Here is a 10,811-nt window from a genome sequence, read left to right on the forward strand (position 1 = left end):
ATCCTATTCTGAATCCTTGAACAAATAAGCATCAGCCATTTCTCTTCACTTCTGCCTTTATTTCGATTCTCCAAAGAAAACCAAAGTTGCACTAGCTTAAACATCAACAATTTAATCCTTGGTTCAGCCCAAATCCTACATCAGTCCCCACAGGGGTGGATCCAGTGTATACTGAGGGTGTGCACCTGCACACCCTGAACTTTTAAAATTTGCACCAGTACCCCTAGTATTTTTGAACTTTGCATACCCTGAAATATTTTACTTGCACCTTAGACCCAACAGACCCCAAGTCTGAAAACTACTCTCATAATCGATTTTCACACTTCTCTCTCTAACTTCTCACTCTCTTAATTTCTCTCCTCTTCACTTTAACAAAGACAAGCCAAATCTCCACCACCACCACCGCTCTACCGGCGGTTGAGATGCGCCACCACCACACATACTCCGACGGTCTCTCTCTCTTTCTCACACTCACTGCAACTCGTGAACTCTTCTCTCACTGGATCTTCTTTGCAAATCGCGACGTATCTCTCTTCTTTGTGAATTTGTGAATGTTTTTTTGTGTTTGAAATTGATATATGAAATTGATTCGTCAATGTTTTTTTGTGTAGTTTCTGTTTGGTCCAGTTTGCTTGCTTCAAAGTTGTTTGGCTTAAATTTCTTAAATGTTGTGAGATGATATGCTATCAAATATCAATTATCTTAGCTGTTGAATAGAAAATTACTTAGATTGGATTGTGTATTAATATCTTGCAGTAACAAACCACTAAATGATCATAACAATAAGTGTAATACGATTGATTGTTTGGTTAAAGCTTTTAGACCACTTTGCCATAAATTGTTGGCTCCTTGTATCTCGTCATAGAAGAAGATTTTTGGTTTCTGATTATTGTTGTTTTTCGTAATTTGTTTATAACTTGGCACCTAGATCAATTAAAGTTATCACTCACATTCTTTGATTTTGTTGTTGTAGGACTCTATGAAGAGATTTTTTAAAAGAATCCGAACAGATGACCAAGAATCTAGTTCTTCACAACATGTTCAATTAAATTTGGAACAGTTACCATCAAATGAGCCACAACTTAGTTCTCAACAACATGCTCAGTTAAATTTGGAAGAGTTACCATCGGATCCTGGAAAGCGGCTTAAAATTTCAACGTATCATCCTAATGATCAAGAAAGAATACGCAGAACATATATGCAAAGAGGACCATACCAACCTACTAAACACAATTTTCCCCAAAGGAAAATTGGAAATTCATTGAGAAGATTTTGTTGTTCTTGGTTTAGTGAATTTGGAAATTGGTTAGAGTATAGTATAGAAAAGGATGCGGCATTTTGTTTATGTTGTTATCTTTTTAGGCCTGATTTTGGAAAACAATCCGGTGGTGATAAATTTGTAACAGAGGGATTCACAAATTGGAATAAGAAAGATAAACTCTCATCACATGTTGGAGGACCAAGTAGTGCTTATAACATTGCTTGGAAAAAATGTCAAGATTTGATGAATCAAAATCAACATATCAAAATTGGGATATGCAAGCAATCTGAAAGTGTTCGTGACATCTATCGAAGGCATTTGACAGCATCCATTGATTGTATTCGTTATCTATTAAAGCAAGGATTGGCCTTTCGTGGTCATGATGAAAAAAAAGAATCTAGTAATCAAGGTAACTTCCTAGAGATGCTTAGATGGTATGCTAAGAGGAAAAAAAAGGTAAGGCAAGTTGTTTTGGAAAATGCTCCTGATAATCATAAAATGGTTTGTCCATCAATTCAAAAGGATATTGTTAATGCCGCCTCTTTAGAAACCACTAAAGCTATCTTGAATGATCTAGGAGATGAATTCTTTGCCATTCTTGTTGACGAATCACGTGATGTATCTAATAAGGAGCAAATGGCTGTTGTTTTGCGTTATGTTAACAAACATGGAAGCATTATCGAGAGTTTTTTGGGTATTGTTCATGTTACAACTACAACAGCAATATCACTGAAAAAGGCTATTGAAGAATTGTTTTGCAAACATGGTCTTACTATTTGAAGAATCCGTGGACAAGGTTATGATGGTGCTAGCAACATGCAAGGAGAATTTGGGGGTCTAAAAAGTTTGATCTTGAATGAAAATCCATGTGCATTTTATGTACATTGTTTTGCTCATCAATTGCAACTTACATTAGTTGCTATTGCCAAAGATAATCTTCAAGTTTGCGGCGTTTTTAACTTAGTGTCTACTTTAATAAATGTTGTTGGGGGGTCTTGCAAACGACGAGACATGCTTCGTGAACAACAAATAAAGAATGTTAGGGAAGCCTTGGCATCAGGAGAAATTGCTAGAACCTAATCTCAAACATGCTGCTGATACTCGTTGGAGCTCTCACTTTGGCACTTTGTCTAATTTGATATTGATGTATAATTCTGTAATTGATGTTCTTGAAATTTTGAAAGTCGATTCGACATTGCTAAGAGAACAAAAAGCTGAAGCAAATGGTCTTATACTTTTGATGAATACTTTTGATTTTGCACTAACAATACATTTAATGAAAAAAGTCTTGGGCATTTCAAATGAATTGTCGCAAACATTGCAAAGGAAAGATCAAGACATTGTCAATGCTATGCAACTTGTTAGCATCACAAAGCAGCGGTTACAAACTCTTAGAGATGATGGATGGGAAATTTTATTAGATGAGGTAAAATTATTTTGCAATATGCATGACATTCACATTCCAAACATGAGTGACATATAATTTCCAGGAAAATCAAAACGTGGATGTAGTGTTGAGTCTTTCACAATAGAGAACCATTATCGCATTGAATTATTTTATACTGTTTTAGACATGAAACTTCAGGAGTTAAACAACCGTTTTACTGTGACGAATACTCAGTTGCTCATTTGTATGGCTTGTTTGAGTCCAAGAAACTTGTTCTCTACTTTTGACAAGGAAAAATTGATTGAATTAGCAAAGTTTTATCCACTAGAATTTTCTCACACTAGTTTGCCGTGGCTTGATAATCAACTTGAGACTTATATCAATGATATGCGCAGCAGTATTGAATTTGCATCTTTGAAAGGAATTAGTGATCTTTCAGAAAAGTTTGTTGAAACTGGAAGACATGTTGTTTTTCCACTAGTTTATCGGCTTTTGAAGTTAGCGATGATTTTGCCTGTTGCCACCGCAACCGTCGAGCGATCCTTTTCGGCTATGAAGATTGTGAAAAGTAGATTACGTAATCGAATGGGGGATGAATGATTGTTTAGTGACTAATATTGAAAGGGATATCATGAACGACATTGATGATGAACTGATTATTCAAAGATTTCAAAATATGGCAAGGCGTAAAGGACACTTGTAGAGCCTATATATAAATCTTTTTTTTTTTTGAAGGTTACATGTAAATATTTTTGATATATTATACATTGAGTACAATGTAGTATATATTTTGAGTATGTTACTTTTATATGCATTATTATAATTATTATTATTAAAGTTTTATATTTTGCACCCCCTGGCCTAGGGTCCTGGATACGCCACTGAGTCCCCATACTTCAAAGTAGTCTTTAGACTTCAATAATGGGTCAAAATTCGTGAAGCTGGTACCAAAACGTCCGTAATTTCGTTAGCTAACCTTAGCATTAAAAATCACTTGATTCAAAGTAACAGAGAGAAAGTTCTTACTGTTTTAGTGGAGCCCTGTCCCAAAACCCGTAACCAAATTCCAGTAGAATTTACCAACTTCAATTGAGTTTTCCGAATTTTTTTCCAACCCGAATCATACGAAATTTGTGTCCAAACTGTTGGGAATTAAATGAGGAATCCAAAACTTCAACAATCACTCAAATCCAAGCTACATAGAAACAGATACGAATCAAAAACCAAAACTTGAGCTTACCACTATTTCATGAAATTCATCCATAATTAACCTAATCCTCATAACAATTCCAGCCCCAACATAAACTGTATTAAGCTATAACTTAACTTCTTAAAACAGCTTAATTTTCTTACCTTGTAAAACTCCAATTTTACACACACAAGCATCTAACTTTCTATCATTCTTCATAGTACCATGTTACTAAATACCATTACCACACATAATCATCTTCAAATTACACATACAACATACACCAAAGTTTGAATTAAATAAATTTCCATGAAAAGGGAATTATACACATGGTGTGTGAATGGTGTGGTTCATAAGGGAAAGAGAGAGGGAATGGATTTTGTCACTTACCTTGTAATTATACCACTCTTGAGTCCCCTAGAAACAAGCTTATATGTGGCTTCTCATGAAATTTGAAAGAGAAATGAAGAATTTGAAAGTTGAAGGAGTGGGCGGTTTTGAGGAATTAAGAAGGGAATGAGAAGTTTTGAAGTGTGTTTCTTGCTTAAACCACCTCTAGAAACTTATGTGTACCATTCATGTAGTGAATGCATGGTATTTTGATGAAGTTTTGGTGATTAAGGTAGTGTAGGGAGGGAACCGAATTCTTAGAGGGAGAAGGGAGAAGAAAATGTTCTAGAATGAAGAAGAAGAATATGGAAAGTAAGAGAAGAATTAGCCTTGGTCCACTTAAAAAAATCTTGATTAGCAAGTTTACCATTTTGCCCTTCAAGGGAAAAGACACAATTATCCTTTGTTAATTTGTAACCCTTTAATTCCTCAAGCCCGTTGGGATAATATGCGAGATATTTACCGAATATCTTTGCTTTTCTCAATAAATAATCAACCCTTTAGAAATTATTTCCGTTCTGACATGCTCAACTAATTCGACAGTTTATTACAAATTCAGCGGGATATTAAAATCTACCCCCCTAAAGAAATTTCGTCCTCGAAATTTAGGGATTTACTTGCTAATAAGCACAAATAATTTTTCCATACTTTCAACTATAGATTCCAACATACGACCGTTACGAACTGATTCTTTATGTCCAACTCAAATATTGGTTTCCCTTGTTACATAAAGTTTTCCGACTGCTTTGTCATAGATACAACTGACTTAAATTAATATGTTAAAACTGATTTCAGGACATGTTTTCCAATCTCATATGTCGAAAAGATTCGATAACAACCTTCTTAACTGTTATTTGTGGAATACATTATACACATTCCGAACATAGTGGATTGTAAAGCTAACTGGTGCGTCTGATATCTTTTGAGTAATTTCGTTGTTCCATACTCTTTATAAATTTGGCTTAGGTTACTAATAGTTGTTCACATTTTACTGAATTCTGACAATTCTCATACATTTATCTAAATAACACTTTCGTCAACTTCGTCAACCTTATCTTTTCTTGAACGAATTCAACCTTTGAATGATCCACCACACTTCAACCGGTTTCGATAAAATTTTATTTCTGAACTTACCCCACATAATGAGATCTTGTAATGATAATCGTATCATACTCTGTATAAGATCGTCCCTACTCTGAGCAATATCTAACGTCAATTTTATTTCATCGAAAGTAAGAATTGTTTCAACTTTCTCCGTTAATCAACACATAAATAGGAAATGTTACTTCTGATATCTGTTATGTTTTATATGAATAAACTCAATATGGTGCTACCTCAAGCATCTGATGGAAGTACTAACTGACGAGTACAATCCATAAGTCAGATTTAAATACATAATGTACTAACTGGCGAGTACATTAAATATATAAATCTTATATGAGAAATGGTGCACTGTCTGACGAGTACACAATACACGAGGTAGTACAACTGATAGCTTAATACATGACATATAGTTGTAGTCATTCAACTATACTTCATCTATACTAGACTTTAAATCAATCACGATACACCTTGATCATACACCTTAATCATATTAGGATGAGTAGAAACTATCATCATAGATTTTCTCTTGAACTTATATGTTCAAAATATACATTTCATTCTTGAACCATATTGTTATGGCTGTTACTCTAGGGAATATCTTATCATCTCTGTCTTAATTCCATACTTATAACCTGAACATGTGTAGTCTCATATCGTAGGTCACAGAATTTTCTAACTGGTGTGACATCATTCTTTTCTTTACCTCCACAATATGGAGTTTAAACTCTCTGAACTTCACAACTAAAGTTGCGTTCGGATATCATCATTCATGTTCTCAGTAGTACCTTCCCACTCAGATATCTGTTACTATACTTGATGTTCCATGGCGGCACTTTGAATCAAATAAAGTCTTCAAGATACAGTATTCATATTTGTTGCTTCATATACAACTCTTTTCTAATTGAACTTATACTTCAATTCACTCTTCAAAATCACCGAGCCGATTAACAAGTTTACATACTAGAGGTGATTCCAATTTTTCTTAGATTTAACAAGGTAGGAATACTTCTGTCATACTCTTACCACACCCACTTCGGCTACTTACATTCTTAATATCTCTGAATTTTGTGGTTTGGAAAATTCCTTAATTCGTCTCTTAAGATTTTCCCATGAATATTTCATTTCAGAGTCTAAAACATTTGCACATTTCGTTACTTCTTTGCTGATTAATTTTCCGCTACGCCACTCTGATTTATCAACTTACTTCGGTTAGGCGTACTGATCCAATCATACTATAAAATTTCCCAATCTCATTACTACATGTTTATCCAATTTTTCCAAGTCATCCTTCGAAGTTTACATGTTATGCACATAGATGCTAACTTCACACTCCTTGTTGTTTTGAGCACTGACTTATATCACTAGCGGACTACTATATACTTGTTATCGCAAAGTGTGTCGTGAATGACTACCACATTCACATTATTTACATACTAATATGTACTTGACGGGTTGAAACTTATTTCCATTCTTCTCGACAAAGTCATGCTTTTTGGTTTTCAGGACAATTGCGTAAGAAAAGCATCGACTGAAAATACTTAACTCCTTAATACTTTACTTCATTCTTAACTCTTTACTTCATTCTTAACTCTTTCGCACTAGCGGAAATTTTCCATATAACGAGGCTTCAAAATAATTCTCAAACCAAAAATCCTGATTAATCTTTAACACATCAACCTACTATATTCATGCGTTAATACATTCTTGTCCTCGACATTCTGTTGATAGAGCGTAACATCATTCGTCCATTAGTTCAGTGTACTTTGGCAACTTATTATTCAATCTTCATTTTTTTTTCGTCTCGATCGAAAAATTACATCTTGTATCTGACAATTGTTGAGATCGCTTTTACATTCACTTATAAATTGGTGTTTATTACTCCAAAAATAACTTAATAACTCAAGATAGATGCAGGGGTCTAATTCAATTTTCCTTAGTGGATAACTTCCGTTAATCCAACTTCTCCACAATTCTTTGCCAATAAAAAATATGCATCTGAAACGTACTTTGATCCATAAAGATCTTTCTACTATTATTTATTCATCCTTCTTGACTTTTAGGATGCATAGCATCTAAATTTCAGAAGGTGCGACTAATCTGACATAATTTATCTGACTTGCGATATCCATTCAACGACTGCGTAGAGGGATCATTTTTGTCTGTTCCAAAATAATCCACTTAATTTCAAATTAATCTAATTAATAACTCAGGCATTAATTCCGTCTCGTTTCGGGCATTTGTGTCCTTCGCTTCTTACATACTCTACATCCACTGAGAGTTTATGAATTCCATTGTTCGTCGGATAATTGATAGGTCAAACCGCAAGTGCACGGTCTATCGAAGTAGTAATAAAAAGAGTATCGTTCCGCTAGGGAGTTATGAATTCAATTAACTTTTAATAATGATTAGATGGAAGTTTGAAAGGTTAAAAAGTTTGGGTTTTTAATTACAAAATAACAAAAATAAAATAAAAGAGCCTTGGGATTATTGGTTCATCATAACAACGAATCCTTCACAAACAAACCCTAAACTTCTAACTTTATATTTGATCTACTTTCTAAAGACAAGTTTCTCTTTAGCCTATCACATCTCCTTTCGGTCTCAGTGAGTGTGTTCCTCCAACAACCACACCTATTTTCATGGGTGATTGCCTTTGGAATCCTTGAAGCTCGAAACTTTATGTGTCTCAAGGTTTGCTAGACTATTTTCATGTTTCGCAATCCTTGTCTAGATTCACTTGTTCGAATGTCAAAACTCCACTTTCGTTTTATGAATTGATATTTGGAATAATGGATTAACAATTATCAAACCCTCCACTTTCGCTTCTACAATTTGATAATGGTTAATTCATGTTAAAACGGTGAATCTAGATTAGAAAGTAGATTTATATAAAATTAGGGTTTATGGTTTGGTTTGATTAGGATTACGTCATTAGACTTATCCAACAATCCCAAGACAAGAAGAGTCTACTCACTAACGTTCATTATAGACATAGAGAAGAAGAAGAAGAAGAATATAAAATAAAATAACAATAAAGTAAAGATGAACTTTTATTCCAAGAACAAAAGATGAATATTTGTGATGGAGAGCTACTCTATTTATAGTTTACAATCGACTTAAAATCTAAGTAACTACAAGGGCTATTTGGTAAAATTAAAAAAGAGTAGCTTGGGCCCTAAGCAAAAGCAGCAAAAGGACTAAAGTGGGGCGCGCCTCTTGTATATATTTGTACAAGATCTTCAAATTCTTTGCACAAGATATTTTTGTATGAGATATTCATATTTTTGTCCTCAATCCTTGCACCATATATTTTTGTATAAGATCTTTTATATTTTTGGCACGAATCAACTCCAAACTCCTTTCTTTTGCTCCAAGACACCTTCCATCCAATATTCATTCCTGAAATATAGAAATATGCACTTGAAGTAAAATAACTCAAAAAGGAAACAATATTAAAATAAAATAAAACTAAATCTAAATAAAACGAAACTAAATAATATATAAAAATAGAATTAATAATGACTCATCAAACTCCCCCACACTTGAATCTTTGCTTGTCCTCAAGGAAAAGGTAATAGACATAGTAGCAACAAAAAGATATATCATATGGCAACACAATTGAAAACCAATGTCTCTCTCAGGGTTTTATTTCAAAGTACACTAATCACAATCTCAAGTATTCCTTGTGAACCTATTTAACCCAACATCAAGTCTCAAGTGAGTGTGTGTGTGCAGTCCAACCTTTTTCTTGCTCCTGTATAAGACAAATATTATGTGGAACAGGTTCTATCCTTAATACTAAAGTGACCGAGAAAAGTCCTTTCTTCATTTCATATAAGAGAGATGGGAATTTAGTTAGAATTAAATTAACAAATTAAGCATAAGGGGCCGCAGATTGCTTAGGGGCTATCTATCCTCATAGGAAGTCTTTTTGGAGGGGGTGTCCTTTCCCCCTAGATTCAAGATCACCCTAAGTAGTGCTGCAAAATTTTTGTTCATCTCCGCGTAGGAAGTCTTTTTGGAGGGGTGTCCTTTCCCTCAGGATTGATGAATTTATTTCCTCATTTGAGGGATTTGGAACTTAAGTTCAATTAGGGAGTCACCACCACAATTAGGAAGTTAGGGATTGTCCTTTCCCCCACATGTTGGTGCCATTCTCCTGCCCCATTTAACTTTAACAATTATAAAGAATAAAACAATAAAGCACATTAATTATTTCCCACACAAACTTATATTACTTTTACTCTAAAGACTTTTAAGGGTCTAAGTTAACACTAAAGATAGAACGTGCTCCTTAAAATACCTACTCATACATTTGCTCAAAGATTGCAACCGGGTGCTTTTCTCATTGGAGAATTTTCACAATAAAACATGATGTGGGTATAGCAAGAACACTAAAAACACAAGAAATTACTTTCATGCACAAGAAACAACCTTTTTAAGAGGAGACAACATAAAATTTTATGCCATAATTTCCATTAAAAACAAGCTACTTGATCATGCCTTTCGCCATAAAAACAAAACAAAAGAATAAAGTTCAAGGGAGTTTAGAACACTATGACTCTAGACACTTTATTAGGCTCCCCCCACACTTAGGAGAAGCATTGTCCTCAATGATTCGAAGAAGAAGAAGAGGAGGAGGAGGAGGAGGAGGAGGAGGAGGAGGAGGAGGAGGAGGAGGACGAAGAAGAAGAAGAAGGAGAAGGAGAAGGAGAAGGAGAAGGAGAAGGAGAAGGAGAAGGAGAAGAAGGAGAAGGAGCAGAAGAAGGAGAAAGAGAAGAAGGAGGAGAAGGAGGAGAAGCAGAAGAAGGAGAAGAAGGAGAAGGAGGAGAAGCATGAGAAGGAGGAGAAGGAGGAGAAGCAGGAGAAGGAGGAGAAGCAGAAGAAGAAGAAGACGAAGAAGAAGAAGAAGAAGAAGAAGAAGAAGAAGAAGAAGAAGAAGAAGAAGAAGAAGAAGAAGAAGAAGAGAAAGAGAAGAGATAAGGGAAGAGGAAAGCTCACAATTTTATTGAGGTCCATAAGGTGGACTTTGGAGGTGAAGGTGTTGCATCATGTTCCGGAGCATTTGATTGTTTTCTTCATTTATTTGATTGCTCTTTTGAACATTGTTCCTTAGCTCGGCCATCTCAACACCTTGTTTTTGTTGCTCGGTGCATATTGTTTGAACTTAGGTTTGCATCCATGCCCAATATTCATCATTATAGCTTCCACCGGCTTCTTGTTCATGGTGCAAGTTTGCACCTACCTCCTCTTCATTACCATCATCATCACCATCATTATGTACCTGTGGGTTAGAACCAACATAAAGAAAATTTTCCACCACCTCCGGATTAGTTATGTCCGGATTAGATAAAATAATCAAACAATAAGCTCTAATAATTCTCCATTCATATTGGTAATTCTCCGGAATAGTCAAGCAAATAATAGCAAATGGTAATAGGATGGTTATAAAGCATAGCCCACAACATAAATAGTTCATC

At 34.8% G+C, this 10,811-nt stretch overlaps 1 pseudogene; it reads left to right on the top strand.

Moving 5' to 3' along the window:
• Positions 1-977: 977 nt before the first annotated feature.
• Positions 978-3,351, top strand: LOC146937702 (uncharacterized; annotated as a pseudogene).
• Positions 3,352-10,811: the final 7,460 nt, after the last annotated feature.

This window comes from Medicago sativa, chromosome 3 (assembly GCF_051527215.1).
Source record: "Medicago sativa cultivar Bolivia chromosome 3, Bolivia_mono, whole genome shotgun sequence".
NCBI classification, from domain to species: domain Eukaryota; kingdom Viridiplantae; phylum Streptophyta; class Magnoliopsida; order Fabales; family Fabaceae; genus Medicago; species Medicago sativa.